Consider the following 18,970-nt stretch of genomic DNA (forward strand, 5'->3'; position numbering starts at 1 on the left):
AGACAATGCTTCTTTTTTCTTTTTTCTTTTTCTTTTCTTTTTTTTTTTTTTTTTGGGTCCGGTAGTGGGCCCTGAACTCTGGGCTTGGGTGCTGTCCCTCAGCTCTTCAGCTCAAGGCTAGCGCTCTACCACTTGAGCCACAGCTCCACTTCCAGCTTTTTTCTTTTTGCTTATGTGGTGCTGAGGAATTGAACCCAGGGCCTCAGGCATGCAAGGCAAGCGCTCAACCACTGAGCCATCTTCCCAGCCCTCTTTTTTCTTTTTCTTTTGTCAGTCATGGGGCTTGAACTCTGGGCTGGGGTGCTGTCCCTGCGCTCTTCAGCTCAAGGCAAGCACTTGAACCACTTATGAGTGGTTTATTGGCAAAAAGAGACTCACAGCCTTTCCTGTCAGGGCTGGCTTGAACTGTGATCCTCAGATCACAGCCTCCTGAGTAGCTAGGATTGCAGGCATGAGTCACGGGCTCCCGGCTAAGACAACGTTTCTTGCTGAGCACTGTAGGACTCCCTCCAGACTAGCTGTATGAGAAAGAACCCTGCCTCAGCAGATATCCTGAGATGAACAGAAGAACCATTTGGCAGCCAGATTTTCCCTATCTCCGCTTTATCATTGACCTGGTCAACATCATGGGGCATGAGGCCTACACGCATTGGGAGTTGTGTATTTATTCATACATCTGTCCTTTGCAGGTAGCAGGCAGAAGCTAGAGCCCATGGGAAGCAGAGAAAAGTCTCATGTGAATTAATATGTAGGGGAGGAGATAGAGTCTCAAGTATGTAGGGTTGGAATGGATAATGGTAGAAACCAATGGAAACTGAGTCCATAATCCAGTCCTTGCTGGGCTGAAATATCTTAGGCAGTTCTTATCAGAAATATGATCAATAATGCTGTATCTTGAGATTTCCATTGGGAAGCAGCTGAGATCCAGAGCTAGAGAGAATGAAAAAATCTGTAGCAAAATATAAATGCGGCTCAATAAATACTCACCCATTTACAGGTCAGTTGTGGTACACATGGGAGATGACCCATGAATGAATGACACATTTGTTTGCCACATCTGGCTTAAGTCAGGCTCTCTGTAAAGGGTCATGGCTTCTTTCTATCTGGAAGTAACAAATCCCAACTTTCTGCAAGTTTATAAAGAAAATAGAATTAAAGTACCTTTAAAAGGAGGCAGGAAACTTCTTTAACTGACAATGACTTATTTTACCATCATGATTTAAATTCAGCCATAGACCTTTCGGTAACCGAAATTTTAACTCCACAAATCATAATGAATATGAAGGGAATGGATTTTTTTTCTTAAAGTTTGCATCTTTGCAGTGTCACAAACAAGAGTTTCTATCTGAATGCATGGCCTTTTATTTCCTTTTGAATTTTTTGGTTTTACAATGAAGCAGGAGTTTTCCTTTTTATCCACTGTCTTCCATCCCTGCTTCTTAATACCTGTTGTAGTTAAAAGTCTAGGCTTTGGGGAAAAAGAGATTTAAGTATTCAAATCCCAGCTTTGAGACTCAAAAGCTAAATGCAAATTGTCTAAGTTCTTAAGCTTTAGCCTCTTCGGTTGTAACTAACAAGTTGCAAGGATTAAATGAAATAACACACACAAAATGCTGAGAGTTCAATGTCTCTTGTCAGTGTTCAATGTTCCTGCCTGCGATGGAATTTTTTTCACATCTTTTCATCTCTAGAATTGACTATAGCAGCTGCTAGTCTGCCTCAACTCTCTCCCGCCTCCCAATTTCTCTTTACACTATTTGTTTAGATTATAATCAGAGAAAACCTTCTCTAAGACAATCCTCTTCAGTTCACTACCTTCCTTCATTGCCCTTAGTGGCTTCATTTTAATAAACGATAAACATGAATTTTTCACTTTGGCCTCACATTCTTTCTAGTTTCTTTCTTTACTATCCCCATGTTAACTACCAGCCAACCATTTGCCATACCACTCAAAATCTTTCCTATGTCTTTATCCTTGGCAACTGGCAACCTCTGCTTGGTATTTAGGTCCTTGATAGTCTAAGCGTCTGTCCCATCCAGTTATGCATATTCCTGCTCTGTCTGCCTTCTTTATTTTCTCTGCTCTGTATCATCATCTCTTAAGTTCCAAGTACAGGTCATATATGAGGTGACCCATAAATACTGAAGAGCAAGTGAATGAATGAATACATGAATGAATGAATAGCATCTGCTACCTTGTTAATAATGAATGGACTGTTTTAGATATTTCACATGGGAAAAACATGAATAACATTAATTAGCAAAAACAAAGGCATTTAAAAGTAGGCAATAAAGCATCTTAATAAGGAATTGGGTTTGACACAATCGGACACAGTCTAGGCTCTTGGGGCAGCAGGAGGAAAATCTCACTGGAGATAAGGTAATGACGTCAATGATTGCAAGGCCTCCATAAGAGGGCTACAGAGATTTTCCTGGAGATAAGACCCTGATACTCTTGCCACAGGATCAATGCAAGAGACCCAATGAATAGAGTCTCTCTTTTCTGGCAGTCTTGGAGTTCTGGGGAAGGAACATTCTTAGCAGCGAAGAGAGAGTGTCTTGAAGACTGTGTTGTCATCCTGGCTTTCCTGGAATATGCAAGGCATATTAGTCAAGCAGTTGGGAGAGAAGTATGGAAAGTAAATGCTATCAAAGTGATCAGTCATGAATACCTGACTTTCAGTTGCATAGCTTGAACGAATTCAGAAAAAGAAGTGTAACTCAGCCATACTCGTTTGTGTCTTAAGTACTGAAGACTCATCACACAGTTGTGTATTAGTGGTGTGTGATTTAGAACCTCCAAATTTGGACAGTACTTCAGTTTACCTGCAGTAGCTCATACCAGTGCATGGCCAATGCCATCTGGTCTGAGCAATCTGCTTTGCACAGCTCCTCTCTGGCATGTGTCTAAAATACAAAGGTGCTTACTGCTCACTCAGTTTTCTTATTCTCTACATTCTTCATGAGGTCCTTTCCTTTGCAGGTTTCACAAAATTGGAATAAGATGCCTAAGAAAGGGGAGATAAAACTGCATGTTACTTCCAAACACCACTCCTCAGGCTCCAAAATACCCTCACTCTACTCCCGTATTAACACCTGTCTTTTAAAAATAGGGCAGCTCTTCTAGTAATTGTCACATGTATATGAATTTGTTCACATACAGATTTTTTTTTACCTTTAGCTTAAAGCAGGGACAATTTAGGAAAATACTCATTCGATCGCTACTTTCTTTGTGGACTGAAATATTTTGCCTAGAGGTGGAGTTTGCATGAGCGTGATCTTTCCATGGAAGAGTAGATCTTGTGAGCTGACTGTGAATCTACCATTTCTTCTGCTTAACCATTTGTACTGTTACTGGAAAGGTGATGCACAGAGCAGTCACTGTTACATAAGTCAGGTAATGAGGATATTTCTTTTTGAACAATGTCACCCCTCCCTTGCTCTCAGATTTTGCCCCCTGTCCTGACCCACAGGTTGTAAGGTTCATTTTCAACAAAGTATCCACTTGGTACTTTTGTTGCATTTGTTCACCCTTTGTCCCTCCATTTCTGTGCTTTCCTTACCTTCCCAAAGACAAATAAACTAACAAACAAGATAAAAGATATCGAAAATCACAAGGGCATCGAAGGAAAAAAAGCAACCTTTTACTTCCATCTCTTGTAGTTCATTTCAAAATATATTATTTCATATGATCATATGCATATGGCTATTGAGCCTTTGTGGTCCTTTCCTAAGAATATCCTTCTTTGCACACACCATATAAATGTCTAGAGACCTGTATAACTTATCATGTCCTGGTGTATTTGTTTTTGTCTTTTACCATCCACTGTGTTTACTTGTGAATTGGGAAACCATGCAACCTGTTTCTTTTGTTCTGGCTTACTGTGCTTAATAGTTCCTTATGAAATTTGCTTAATATTTTCTTTCTGCCTATCTTCAATTCCTAACAAGGTCTCTATACAATGTTCCATTCTCTTCCAAACACTTTAGTTCTCATAAGACCGGCTGACTCACAAAGAATTCCTCACAAATGAAATCCATTTCTGAGGTCCTCATCTAGGTTTTCCCATTCATGCAGTTAATTTTATGCATTGGAGCAGAGACAGCTAGATTACCTTCAGTCTTTCCTTGAAGTGTCATTTCCGAATGAGAATTATAGGAGCCTTTTCCTTGGGTGTGTTACATTATCTCATGTTCCTGTTTTGCCACATCTCTGGGGTTTAAATCATCTCTCCAAATGGATTCATGATCCCAGAGTTGTAATGTTCTCTCTGTGGTGCTGGGTGAAGAGTGGATGCTGCTTCTATCACCTTCACCTTGCCTTCCATCAAGAGCGATAATTACACTGTAAGTTGCTAATTAAGAAGGAGCTTAATGTACTGTAATTGAGGAGTGGATTCCATTCAGGAGATTAGCTCTACTCTTTATTAGGATCCAATTCAGTAAACTGAATCTACTCCAAACAAAACACCGTGAACTGTTTTTACTGAGGTATAGTTCTACACAGAATACACGCACTGGGGAATTCCTTTTCCATTCCCCTACTGCTTCCCATGATTATTATTCAATTCTACCAGGCAAAGAGGAAGGACACAAGGTCTGTCTTTCTCTGATGGCTGATCTCTTTATCCCCATTTGGTTCCATGGCACCTATTTTTGCCCTTAGCATTTCTGCTGCTGCTGCCACCCCACCAACACCACAGGGTGTTAAATACAATTAAAGCTGCTCAGCATGGCACCATTCAGCTGTATATTTCCACGTTGCATACAATGTAGAGTTACTTTTTAAGTTTCATTTTTAACTTTCTCTGCAAGCCTACAGTGGCACTTAAAAAAAAATCAAACAACATGTTCCATTTACCTGCCCAGGTGTGTGTCTCTTGTATATCTCTGGCAGTTGGTTTTGTCCTCTACTGCTAGGACAATTCTATTTGGAAGCAGTTTCTAAAAAGATAACATGGAATTTACCTGGCGTGGTGGGGAGGGGGAGGAAACAAATTTATTTCTCATTTCATAATTTTAGCAAGCTCTACAAGGTCAAAGTTATTGATGGAGTTGAAATGATTGAAATTTTTGTGATGGTGGATGGAAGGGAATCATGGACTTATGACTATATGTAGAGGTTTTAGATTGTATTTGCTATAGTGGGGTTCATGTTAGAGGTTTGTATTTCAACATAAGACCAGAAACCACGTGACTGCTTCAGAAAGAGTTAAGAGAAACATGAGGGCGTCTTGAAGCAAGTAGAAACTTTCTCAGTAAATGTCCAGAAACACAACAAATCAAAGTAAGACTTGGTGCATGGAATTGCATCCAACTTTAAAGTTTCTGCAGGACAAAGGACCTAGGTAACAAGGTAAATAGAAAACCCTCAGAATGGGGAAAATATTTTGCCAGCTATATATCAGACAAGGACCTGTATCCAGAATGTACTTAGAGCTCAAAAAATTAAATTGTCAAAAAATCAACTTGCCAAGGAACCACAACTGAATTAATAAGTGGGATAATGACCCAGAGAGACGTGTCAGAAGAAAAAGTCAAAATGGTTCATAAGCACATGACAAAACAATCAACATCACTGACCAAAAGGGAAGTGCACATTGAAACAACATTGAGATTCCACCTCACCCCAGCTAGCGTGGTCACTATCAAATAAAGATTTCTTACCTTCATTCTTGCTATTATTTGGCCTTGGTAGAATGGTCAACTTCAGTTTTGTAGGAAAAATAACACCACTCTTGGGTGCCAGGGAGTGCTGCATCTACTCTCCAAGACATAGTAGATAAAAATGTATTTCAACAAATCCACTACAGGATCGTTTAACTATGTGTGCTTGAGGAATTCAACATCAGCTTAATAGTCACAATAAATGAGACAACTAAGGCATTACTATTTCCTTGTGGCTTTCTCTTTTCTTTTACTAGTACTGGGGCTTTAACTTAGGACCTCACCGTAAACATAGGGTACTGTACCATGTAATACATCCCTTCAGTCCAGGTTTTGCTGATGATTTGGAGATGAAGTCTAGCAAGATTTCTACCCATACTGGTCTCAACTTATGATTATCCAGATCTCAGCCTCCTTCACATCGAAGTTCATAGGTCGGAGTAAACCATGCCTGGATCCTAGTGGCTTTCTTTAATAAGTGAAAAGGAAAATCAGTATTTTGTTGCAGAAAAACATAACCCTGAGTTTGAACTTTCATTGATCTGTAGAACATCATCCAGTTTTGCATCTAATATAGCTGTTTTATGTTCATATCATGTCCCCAAGGCTTGGGTGACGTGCTGGGATTATTCTCTCTTGGATTATCATCGCTTGCCTGCAGGTTTTCTCATTTTTTAAAGAATCTTGCTATTTGTGTGTAGATTATATTTTTCTACATTTTTATTAGCATTAACTGTCTGAGGAGGTTTTGTTTTGACATGTCCCTATATGAGGCGGTGTGCCTTGATTAGACTCAAGCTGCTCCTCACTTGCCATCTTCTTCTCTTCCCCTTCCCAAACTAATCTCAGCAAGCCTCATTGTTCCATCTGCACCCATGTATATGAAGTATTTAGGCAATATTCACCCTCCTTCATTCCCTCTGTTCACCTCCTACCAATAGCTCTCAGGACCTGTTTTAGCTTCCCATTCATTTAAAGTGTATGTAAATTGTTCATAGGAGTTTCATAGTGATGTTTCTTATATGAACATATAGTACTTCAACCAGATGGCTCCTCTTACCTACCTCTTACCTTCCCCTTCTCCCACCTCAATCATTCAATAGCTTTCGCTGAGTTTCATTTCACCACCTTCATTCACTAGTACCACAATTGCAAACACTAAATAAGACTGAAGAATACATAAAGGGATCAAGATATAGATCTTTTTGTGTTTTTCAGTTCTGTGTCCTTCTGGACCTTGCTTGTTTGCTTAACCAAATGATTTCTAGTTTCATCCCTCACCTTGCAAGGGGCATAAAAGAAGATATATATTTACATATATCCATATATACATATATATATACACACAATGATGTATTATTCATCTATAAGTAAGAATGAAAATGATATTTTTAATGTTATGGTGAAATTATACATTGACCAGTCATGCACAGAGAAGATTATTTGAAAACAGGTATAGGTCAAGATTAACTGAATGACTATATAACTATTTCTACAAGGCAGAATGTAGGACACTAACACTGTGTTGAAAATGTAAATGAATCTGAGTAGTGAGATTCTTTATTTTTCCTTTAAGGTTGAAAACATACATTCAGGAATACACACACACACACACACACACACACACACACACACACACACATGCATACATACATATGCAATTCTGGGACACATGTGCTCAACAAATACTAACTTGTGGAATACTGTCACTTTCGTATCACCTTAGTGAAACTACAGTATTTATGATTTGAGTTCAATATTATCAAGGCACCACTACTTTAGCCTCTTGTTTGGGAGAAACTGGAACTGGACACAGGAGTATAAGAATATGAAAAAGAAACCCTCTGGAATAAGCCAAATAACAGCAGCCAAAAATCAGCTATGAGGGGTAGGAATTTGAAAAGAAAAACAGATAATTTCACATAACAACATCAAAATCTCAGTTCTCACAGTGTTATCAATTAAATCAGCAGCAACAACAAAGAATGATTACAACCAAATTCCAGAGTAAACTGGAGGCATAAGCAAGAAAACATCGTTGGGAAGGAACAGAGATGATAGTTCTGATAGAAGGGAGTCTGTGTGTGTGTGTGTGTGTGTGTGTGTGTGTGTGTGTGTGTGTGTGTGTGTGTGTGTGTGTGTGTGTGTGTGTGTGTGCATGAGTGCATGTGTGTGTCTTTGCAGCAAAATAAAAAAATTGCACACTGGGGTCTGCACCTGTAATCCCAGCTACTCAGGAAGCTGAGATCTGAGGATGGCAGTTTGAAGCCAGACAGACAGAAAGGTCCATGAAACTCTTTTCTGAAGTTAACCAGTAGAAAATTCGAAGTGGGGCTGTGGTAGAGTGCTATCCCTGAGCACAAAAATGTAGGGGCAGTGCACAGACCCTAAGTTCATGCCCTATGACAGAGAAAAAAAAGAAAAAATAAAGAAAGGAGATGAGAAGAATATTATCACTTCTGGAGTGATATTGTTTCCCAACTATGGCAAGTGTCTTTTACAATTTGAAGTATTTAGTCCTATCAAATGAGAACTGGTATTATTATTTTTACCATTTATAGGTGAAGGTCAAAGAAATTAGATTTCTTTTTGGGTCATGTATGAGGTCATCCTGATTAAAAATTCAAATTTGTATTTAATTACAATGCTTGCGTTTGGGATTTCTATTTGTTACAGTAATTTTCTCCAAATAAAATTGAAATTTTTGGTGTGAGTGCCAGGACTCTACTTGATTTCCCAAGTCACCCAGGAAGCTTTGCTGTCTCTGAGATAGGACATGGTTTGATGGAAAAAGTAGAATTAACTTGTTTAAAACATTTGCTTGTGGTACAGTACTGACCTGTCAATAGTATGTAAACTCAGTAATATCACATAAAATGAGGTTATCAGGCCAATTCAATAGATATAAAACTGTAGTCAACATTACTGATTTTGGATTGAAAGTGGATCAACATTTATTGAGGAATATAACATAGATGTGTCATTATTATTTGAAACACAACAGTTACTGTATGTAACTGAGAAACAAGAAAGTTCTGACAAAATCCAATATAAAGCTTTTGTATCCTCAGTACTTCATTTTATAGGATGTTTCCTAGTATTAGAAGTGAATATTTTTACAACCTATTAGTTTTTAGTAACATAAAGGATACATTCAGCTAGAATTATTATTATTTTCCTCATTCAGAGTCCAACTTGTCCAGAAAATTTTAGAGTCACAATAGTAGGTATTTTTCATGCTCTGGCATATTCTAGTATTTCAAGCTGTATGGCAACAAAGCATTTCTTAAATGAATGTGTGATTGTTTTCCCTGCAGTATTTTTTTTGGAAGCTAATGACACATTATTTTCAAGTTTTGATCCCAGAAGATATATAAGTCTAGGCATATTTGCATTCTGGTTGTATATATCCACACATGTATTCATAAATGTGAATGATGAATAATTTGTCTGTGTTCTACCCTATTTTCAGACATTGGAAACATAAAAGATACTTGAATATACCAAGGTATATTTTTTTCATATAAAAGCACCTTAAAAATAGTGACTAGAGATAAAATATTTTACTATGATTTTTACAGTGTTCAGATTTCTTGGCTTTATAGGTTCAGAGAGTTATATGAACTAGGGTGAATTTTTGAGAGAGGTTGAAAAAGCTTTCCTAAATTTTTATCATTTACCAGAAATAACAAAACAGTCAGGATAGTAAATTGCCAAGTATGTCAGTGAAGGCAATTATTTTTCATAGAAAAGATAATTTAACATGACATTATTTCTTAGTGTTCTGTGATGTTATCCACTGATTTCTGCCTAATTAAATGTAGATTATAATGTAAACATCTGCCAAGCTCCTTCTTGCCAATCAATTGGGTAAATAAGGTGATGGAATAGTATGTTTCCTTTTCCATCTACCATAGTATTTGTTTTATGACTAGCAATTTAAAGCCAGATTTTTTATTGTCATTTTATGTGCCTGGTAATTTGCACATTAAAAATGAAGGTTTCAAAAATAATGACCACATTGCATTTTATTCAACAGAAAGGCAGGCTATCAAATGGTTTTTGATGAAGAACTGAATCAAATGTTAAAATTCAAAGTGTCCTTGTGTACAAGCCAGTCTCCCCCAAGACTGCTGTAATAATGACTTGGAATTCCTTTAGAAATAATTTATTTAAACATGTCAAGCAAAGAAGTTTGTATGGACAAGAAAAAGCTGTTCCATATAAGAAATATATTAACATCTCAAGAAGATTGTTTTCTGTCTTAACGTTTTGTAACTAGAAACCCACACTTGACCTTCTGTACAGTATACCCATTGTTCAATCTCTTAGTTCTGAGAATTTAGCAATCCTCTGACATGAATACAGGGCAACACACACACACACACACACACACACACACACACACACAGAGAGATACACACACAAACATATACACTCATGCCTGACACATATTTGTTAAAGAAATGTTATCATATAAGAATCCAGTCATCTAAATAATATAACAGTGTAAAGAGCAGTTGACATAGAGTGAATTTTAGGTTCAAATCCACTGACTTGGGAGCCGTGACTGCTCCTCAGTTTCTTCATCTGTGAAACAGACTAATAAATAATATGTAAAGTATCAGGATATTCGGAGAGAAATCGAATGTCTTCATTGCTATTTAGAATTTGACCTGCCATCTGTGAAATGCTATATAAACACTTGCTAAATCCATTATTTATAAAACTGTATATCTGATAATCACATCATTCACACTCTTGCTACTGTGTGGTTTTGTTGTGTATTTTTTTGTACTTTGGATATTACCAGTTTTTGATCATTGGCTGGCAAATATTTTCTGCAGTTCCACAGGTCATCTTTTCATTTCTTTAATTCTTTGTTTGTGGTGCAGAACTTTTGAAGAATTTGTTATGAATCCATTTGAGTAGTTTTTTAAATTTGGTTGAAAATGTACAGATGGCCACTAGGAATATGAAAAGATACTCATCATGAATCACCAGATAAATGCAAAGTACATCATAATAACTTAACATTTCACATCTGTTAAGATGGTTATAAGAAATAAGCATTAGGGAAGATATGGAGGAAACAGAACTTTAGTACATTGTTGGTGTTAATGTAAATTTGTATATACATTTTGAAGAAGTGGATATTTTGCAAAAAATTAAAAACAGGACAATGGTATTATCTAACTGTCCTATAGATAAATATCATAAAGAAATGAAATCAATATGTCCAAAAGAGGTCTACGTTCCTATGTTCTTTCTAGTATTATTGTATAATAGTCAGGATAGAATGTGACCACAAAAGGACAAGTTTACACTCCCACAAAAAAATGATTCATTCTTGATGATGAAGTATTTCTTGTCATTTGGCAAGATGATGTCAATTTTGATGTTACTTATTATGTGAAGAGTGATACAGAAAAACCAAACCCACATTAATCTAAAGAAGTTGAACTCAAATGTGGAAGGGTGGTTACCAGGACTTGATTGGCATGAAGACCTGAACAGATGTTAGTCAAATGATGTTGAATTTCTTTTATATGGAAGAAATTACCTATCATATTTGATCTGTCTTTATAACCTTAACCAACCATTTCAGTGTTACTTTCTTGTAAACTTTATGCATATAAATTGGCATAAAGTGACTTGCAGTTAGTTAACTCGAGGATATAGAATGATAGACATACTCATCTAAAATGAACTCTATTAATTGCTGAAAACAAATGGAACTGAGTGGATATTACCAAGTGGGCTGTAATAATTTCAATGAAAGCAGTAATAGCAAAAGCTCCCAGCAAAGCCATTAGAATAAAATTATCTACAAAGTCCTAATATGAGAATAGTGAGACAGAAGACCCAGGAGAGCTCAGCATCTGCACATCCTACATTCATTGCACCTTGTCTTCACTAAGAGCACTGTCTTTGATTTGGGGGTGAAAGGAAACAGTAGATCTATATAGATGTTTCTATATGAAGAAAACCCAAATAGGAGCAGTACATTGTTGTCTCTGTCCATTTAAATTAAATAACTGGTTTCCTTCCTTCCTTCCTTCCTTCCTTCCTTCCTTCCTTCCTTCCTTCCTTCCTTCCTTCCTTCCTTCCTTCCTTCCTTCCTTCCTTCCTTCCTTCCTTCATTCCTTTGCCTGTTCTAGGGCTTTGAAAGTGCTCTACCACTTGAGCCACAGCTCTATTTACAGCTTTTTGGTGGTTAGTAAGTTCTAAGAGTCTCAGGAACTTTAAGCTGACTTAGAATTGTGATCAGTATGTTTGCAATAAAAATATTAAAAAATAAATAAATAACAAAACAAAAGAAATGTGATCCTCAGATCTCAGCCTTCTCAGTAGTTAGGATTACAGGCATGCCTAGCGATCTTTGGTATCTTTTACCTATATAATTTGCTCCAGACCAATTCATCTGCTTTAGTTTCTCGTAGGTATCATACATTAAACATGAGTGAAAGTCTCCTAAGAGCTGTGTACTTCGTTAGAATGGAAAAGCCATTTCATTATTTAGGAGGTGAGACTATTGGGTATCTTTTTCTCATTGACCTCAGAGTATCTGATTTGCTCTCATTAGTCTCCCACTTCATTAAAGTACTGAAGATAATGCGAATAGATTTCACTGAATAGCTCTTTTAGCAAAAGTCTAGCTGTCTCATTTCATGATTGTTTTAGTTACTTAAAAGTTACATGTTAACTGTATGTGTCCCCCATTATTTATATTAGTTCTACATAGCATATATTATGATAAAAAAGAAAATTTGCTTTTGAAAAACTGTGAGGCGAGCCAAGGGAAAGAATGTCTCTTATTTAATATGTACACGAAGTAATAAAGTGATGCAATATTTAGTCTTTATATTTGGAGTACCTATTTTTTTAATTTGGCCTAATTCTCTGAGCTCCCATACCGAGTTTGAGGATGGCTACTTGGCATACATGGTCTTAGATCTGCAACTTGAGACTAAAATCATAATTCATTAGCTAACACTTGAATTCTAATATATGTTGGTCTTTCTTACTGCATGTTAGTAAGTGGAGAGTTAAACAAAGCTATCCACTCAAGAAATAATGATGAGAAAAATATGTATCACTCGGTTCATTCAGACCCTGGAAACAGATTTGAAATTTGCTGTTGCTGTCACAAATGTAGAAATTGAAGTTATTGAGCATAGTTAGGAGAAAAGTTATTAGTATGATCAACTAGCACTTCCATAATAGAGAACCTCTAACTGTGTTCTTCAGCCTAGTGACAAACTAGAACTTTTCCTATGCAGCTGTGAAAACATAACATTGTTAATTGAATAGGACCAGAGCTATTACAGGAAACAGGCTTTACAATTATTGTACAAGCATGCTTACCAATACAGGAGGATAAAGGCAATTTAAAATAAAAGGTCCAATAGCATGTATTAATTACTGACAAGGATTCACTCTATCCCTGGAGCAAAAGAATGTTGTAGCTCAGAGAAGAATAGAAGATGATGGATTTCTACTTCTCTGCCAACTTCAAATGACTTTTTGTGGCTTTTTGGGTGCTCAAGAGGTGGGGTGTGTGTGTCAAAGTTCAGATTTTCTTTAGGAGGAGTAGCAAAATCAAGTAGTGAAAGATCCTGATTTTGGGAATTATTAGTTTGGTGATGTACAGATCACCTAAAGCTATTCTTGATTTACATCAACTATGTATTTTGTAAAGGACTCCTGTGTAATTCATAGGAGATGAAATTGTTGCGGAAAGTCACAGCACTAGTTAAGGATGGATCTGGAATGTTAAATGAGTGTTTGTATTCTGAGTGTTTTGACAAAGACTAAGTATGGTTCTTCCCCTCAGCAGTCACCATCGACCTTTTTGCCATTTAAAATCTTTAATATGATTTTCAGTTGCATCACAGTGTTCTTCTCTCAACACTGAAAAGCCGTTGAGCATGTCCTTCAGGAACAAAAGATCAGTCATTGAACACATGTCATGTGAAAGTTTTTCTATCTATCTATCTATCTATCTATCTATCTATCTATCTATCTATCTATCTATCTATCTATCTATCTATCTATCCATCTATCTATCCATCTATCTATCTATAATTCTGCTGAGTGAAACCAGCCCAGGTGAAAATGGAAATGTTATGGTATTTGGTAAAGAGAGCCATGAGTGAATGACAGAGAGATGTCCTTATGTAATAGAATAAAACATAAATATAATCATTTTGCATTCATCGCAATATGTCTTTATAATCTAGTCTATTTTCTACACAATTAGAAACTAGAAATGAACACACACTTGAGAGCATCTCTGTGCATGTAACAAGAGCTATTGAGAAATATGCAGTGGAAGCTTTCTTTACAGTGTTCCTTTTCCTATTTCTGCCTTTTCTTCCAAGTGAAAGTTAAATAGAATGCCATTCAGCTACGTATTTTGATGGAAATTATTGTGAATTGGATACTTGGTTAGACGATAGTCACCAATAATGAGTTATAGGCTTTGGTTGTGTGAACTGGCAAAGAGGAAAATAATGTCATAAAATCTAGGAGGCACATTTTCAAAATCAAAATTATTAAGTGGCTGTACAGAGAGTTACAATTCTGTAAGTCAGGTTATGAGTACAATGCTTCTTGATCCGTGTCAACCGTTCCATTGTTTTCCCCCATTTTCCCACTCCCATCCCTATCCTCATGTTACTTAGTTGTTTTTACATCATGTACTCTGGTGATAATGACTTCATTTGCTCACCCTTACTCTAAGAGGATATGTGCCTAAAGTGATAAAGCACCATTTTATAGTGCAAAAAAAGCCAAACAAAAGCATGATGCCAGTATTAGTATGCACACACACACACACACACACACACACACACACACACACACACACACACACACACACACACTACTTACTACATGTCTCAAAAAATGTGGGGTTTTGTTTGGGGCGGGGTTGTCTGATTAGTAAGATGTCTTTCCTAGATTCCAAGTGATCATGAACCTGAATTTTTATGGCTGCTATTATGTCTGGTTATGGAATTGAAAATATAATTTAACCCCATTAACTCTCAGAACAAACTTAAAGTGAAAAAAATCATGTGGAAAAAAGTATCTCATATGCAATAAAATATAAGGCCTAATCCACAAGACATTAGGGTGGAAAGAGATATTTAATGACTATTATAATCTTCTCTTTCCCCAGAGCAAAGAAAAACACCAAATGATGCACTAAATCATGCTAATCATTTGGTTCAGGGCTGTGGGAGCAGGCCAGAAATATAGACTAAGAGGACATCATTCAACACTAGTGTAAATCAATTGTATCCATCACAATGGTGAAATGTAGAAGGTCAAAAGTCCAGGCTCTCTCTTCCTTCTTCCACAAGGCTTGGGCACTGACATAAGTCAAAAACTTTGTTGAATATAAGCTTTCTGTCAAAATTGCCAAAAATAGTGAAGCATTTAAATTGTTAATTTTTGAAAACACAGCCATTTCCAACCTGTTTTTATTTTGCTTATGTTTTATCACTTACTTTTTAACACATCAGGAAGATTAAGGTCTTTGTAATTTAAAAATTATGCAACAGCTGCTACAAATTTCTTCTTATACAGGAACATAGAATTTATATTGGGTAAAATACCTCGGACTAGCTGTAAAGTATGTATGAGGCTGGGTAGCAAATTCTGTAAGATGGAATTTCTCCTCAAAGCAAAATGGAATAGTTACTTTGCTTAGGGGATGTACTATTAAAAGAGAAAGGTTATTGATGTGTGTTAAGTTGTATTCTCCAACATAAATAATGCAATCATCCATTGTAAATCCTTGAATTGTGGAGTTGGTTTCAGACCTCTTCATTATCCTGACACCTACCAATAGTCTGCCTTTTATAGCTGAGTGCTTATTTTATTTGGTAAAAGTATACACACCTAGGCATTGGTGGCTCATACCTATAATCCTAGCTGCTCAGGAGGCTGAGATCTAGGATTGCAGTTATAATTCAGCCTAGCAGGAAAGTCTGTGAGACTTTTATCTCCAATTAACTGTGGCTTAAGTGGTAGAGTGCTCACCTTGAGCTGAAGAGCTCAGGGACAGCACCTAGGCCCAGAGTTCAAGCCCCACAACTGACAAAAAATGCATTCATACAGATTAAAAAATGCCTATTTACAGTAACTTTTGTTCTTCTTTTATATTCTATTGCTAATTATAAAGACATGTCATGAACACACACAATGACCTTCAACCCTAAAAATTATTAGACTACTTAACTGTTTCTGTTTTATGAAGTAAATGACCAAAAAGTTAACATTCATCATCATAAAAGTTTTTCAAGACATTTTCCTTCAAAGAAAAAAAATAATAATTCTATCATATTTTGTCTTAATTCTTAGCTATATGTGATTTATTTACAAGGCTTTTCTCCAATCTTTGAAATCAACAACTCAGGATTCTGCCAATTCTATACAAAATAGCTTAACTAACATATTTCTAATAAAACATATCCCATTAGCTGTAAAAATCAACATTTTTAATGGAATACATTCAACCCAACTCACCTTGATATTAAAAAGAAAACTTAGAGTCACCTCAAACTAATACTCATCTCTGTTTCTCTAAATGCATTTGGTATTCCATGCTCTTAGGTGGACATTTTTTCTTTCCTAATTATATATCTAGCCCTCTGAAATAAACTATTTTCCCATTTATTCTTCAATTATTTCTACTCTTTCAAATAATGTACGGTGCCCTAATTCTACAAAAGACATATGGGTAATTGCAGGGTCCTGAACATAGTTGATGATCAGTTAACATGAAATATTATGTTGAAATAATTAACTCAGGCTTTAAGCCAGACACCAGGTGCTCATGCCTGTATTCCCAGGTAGTCAGGAGGATGAGATTCCTGGCTCCCAATTCGAAACCAGTCCAGGCAGCAAAATTCATGAGACTACCAAATTAACCATCAAAATGTTGGAATTGGAGTCTTACCTCAAGTGGTACTTAACTAAAACGCTCAAGGCCTGTGCTAAGGCCTTGAATTGAAACCCAGGATAGACCCAGAATGGGAACACACACACCCCATAATACAAACAAAACATGAAAACAAGCAAAAATCCTTAAGGTTTACTCTAGTAACCCATCTTGGTTTAGTATGCTTCACATTGATATATATATACATATATATATATATATATATCATGATATATATATGTATATATATACATATATATGAACCACATTTATACATTATTTTCTTTGCTATTGATCCAAATTGCTAATATAAATTTAGCACATTAGCTACTGTCACACTCCTGAAATCAAAATACTTAGAATCAGAGCCAAATTTTTGATCTCATATAGAAATTGAGAAAATCTTTCTGATTCTTTCTAAATTTTTATCTTCATTTTTTTCTTTTTCTTTCATGGCTTAAAATGCTGTCCTCAAGGACTCTAGTTTGGAGAATTTTCACAATTATTCTTAAGGTGTATATGTAAACGAAGTCTATATTACTGATGTACTTTCAGGATTGTTTGGTTTGTTGGTTTGTTTTTGGGGGGCAGTTTAAATTCAGAGCCATGTGCTTACTAGATAAATGCTCTACCACTTGAGACACTCTCCAACTCTTTTTGCTTTCAGATAGGGTGTTATGCTTTTGCCCAAAGCCGGCTTCCAATCTCTGTTCTCCTACATGTTGGAGAGAACTCCATGTCCTGAGATACAGAGATGCCACATTTTGAGAGGTTGAGCCTGAAGTCCTTATTGGAAAGCTGGGGACCGCAGGTGGACTATTGTCACAAAGACCTGCAGCCACTTGAATTTACTTAACACTGCTAGAAAACTGAACCATGAAGATGAGAGAGGAAAGAGAGAGCAGAAAAATAATACCAGACCAGCTCCAAGGGAGACAGGAAGTGGGATGCCATGGTGATTAGAGGAGAGCTGGGAGACATGAGCAATGAGGCATGGCAGCCTTGCTCCTGAGCTGGTAGAGACCTAAAACAGGGTCAGGGTCAGGGGGCATGGTCACTTGAGAGGAAACTCAGAGTCTCACCACTTTAAGGCACATGACTGGCAGGTCCAGTAACGTATTTTCCATGTCCCAGCCGCCCCTGCCTTTGAGAATTTTTGCCTATCACCTGGGGGTACAACTGCCCTGCCTCTACCATGAAGAAAAGATTGTGCCACTTAAACCCAATTCCCTCTTACCCACCATGTGGCCAAGATGGCGCTGGTTAGACCCAGTATCCTTAGTTCATTATGCTGTATAGCTGGAATTATAGACATAGGCTACCAAAGCTGACTTGTTTTTTAGGGTAAGTCCTCACTCACATCTTTTGCATTGGAAGACCTCCAACCACGATTATCCTATTGCTGTCTCCCAAGAAGCTGTGTGCACTACCTACAACACCTGTATTCAGTTAAAAAAAAACTTAAACATTGTGCTAAGACAATGGCTATACCACTTAGGCCTGGCACATCTATATCCACTCTTAAAAATGATTTTAATATATAACTGACCTCTGTAAAATTCCTCTTCAGTCTGATGAAATTTCTACTCTATGTATAGACCAAAAACTAGTGGCTAACTGGTCTCTTCTTCATACCATTTAAGGTTGAGGACTTTCGAATGAAATTCACTATTAGGAAAGATTGCCTTATGGTACAGAAATAAACAATTCCTTATATCTCAATGGTATGGAGCCTTACTTTTTAAAAAAATTTTAACTTAGCCTTGCCAAGCTTGGGCGGATGATGTAGCTCAATGTGTTAAGTCACACTTGCCTGCAGGGTGTTTCTGTTGTCCACCTTTCTCTTTAACAATCTCTGGGATAACTTGCTTCTCACATGTAAGTGCTCATTTCTCTCATCCACTCATCCTTGAAGCAGCCAAATTTAAATGTCATGTGTTTTTATTCACAGAGCATGGAATCAATCTCATTATACACTTGGATGCACAGCTTTTACTAGGAGACCCTCCTTCTAAGCCAAAAAAAATCAATTTATGTTTAACTGCAGGAATGATATCTTTTTCTGAACATTGGCGAAGTGAGAAAGAGGAAGGGGAGGAGGGAACAACTCTACTTACTGTATGTTAAAATGTCATTCTTGTTGGCCTCCCTGTTCAGGGTAAGAGCTGGCGGCTAATTTCTATTGTCAAATCATGTTAATCTTACCTTCATATTTATGTGTCTCTTCCAGACAACAAGACTGAAGTAGATGATTTAGCTACAGGAGACACAGGGCCACTTCATATGGGTTGATGAGCACAGGAGCAGCCCATAGTCCAGAAAGTGTGAAGTTTAGGAAACTGCTTACCTTAA

Source organism: Dipodomys merriami, unplaced genomic scaffold (genome assembly GCF_024711535.1).
Source record: "Dipodomys merriami isolate MVZ:Mamm:240054 unplaced genomic scaffold, mDipMer1.0.p SCAF_13, whole genome shotgun sequence".
Lineage (NCBI taxonomy): Eukaryota > Metazoa > Chordata > Mammalia > Rodentia > Heteromyidae > Dipodomys > Dipodomys merriami.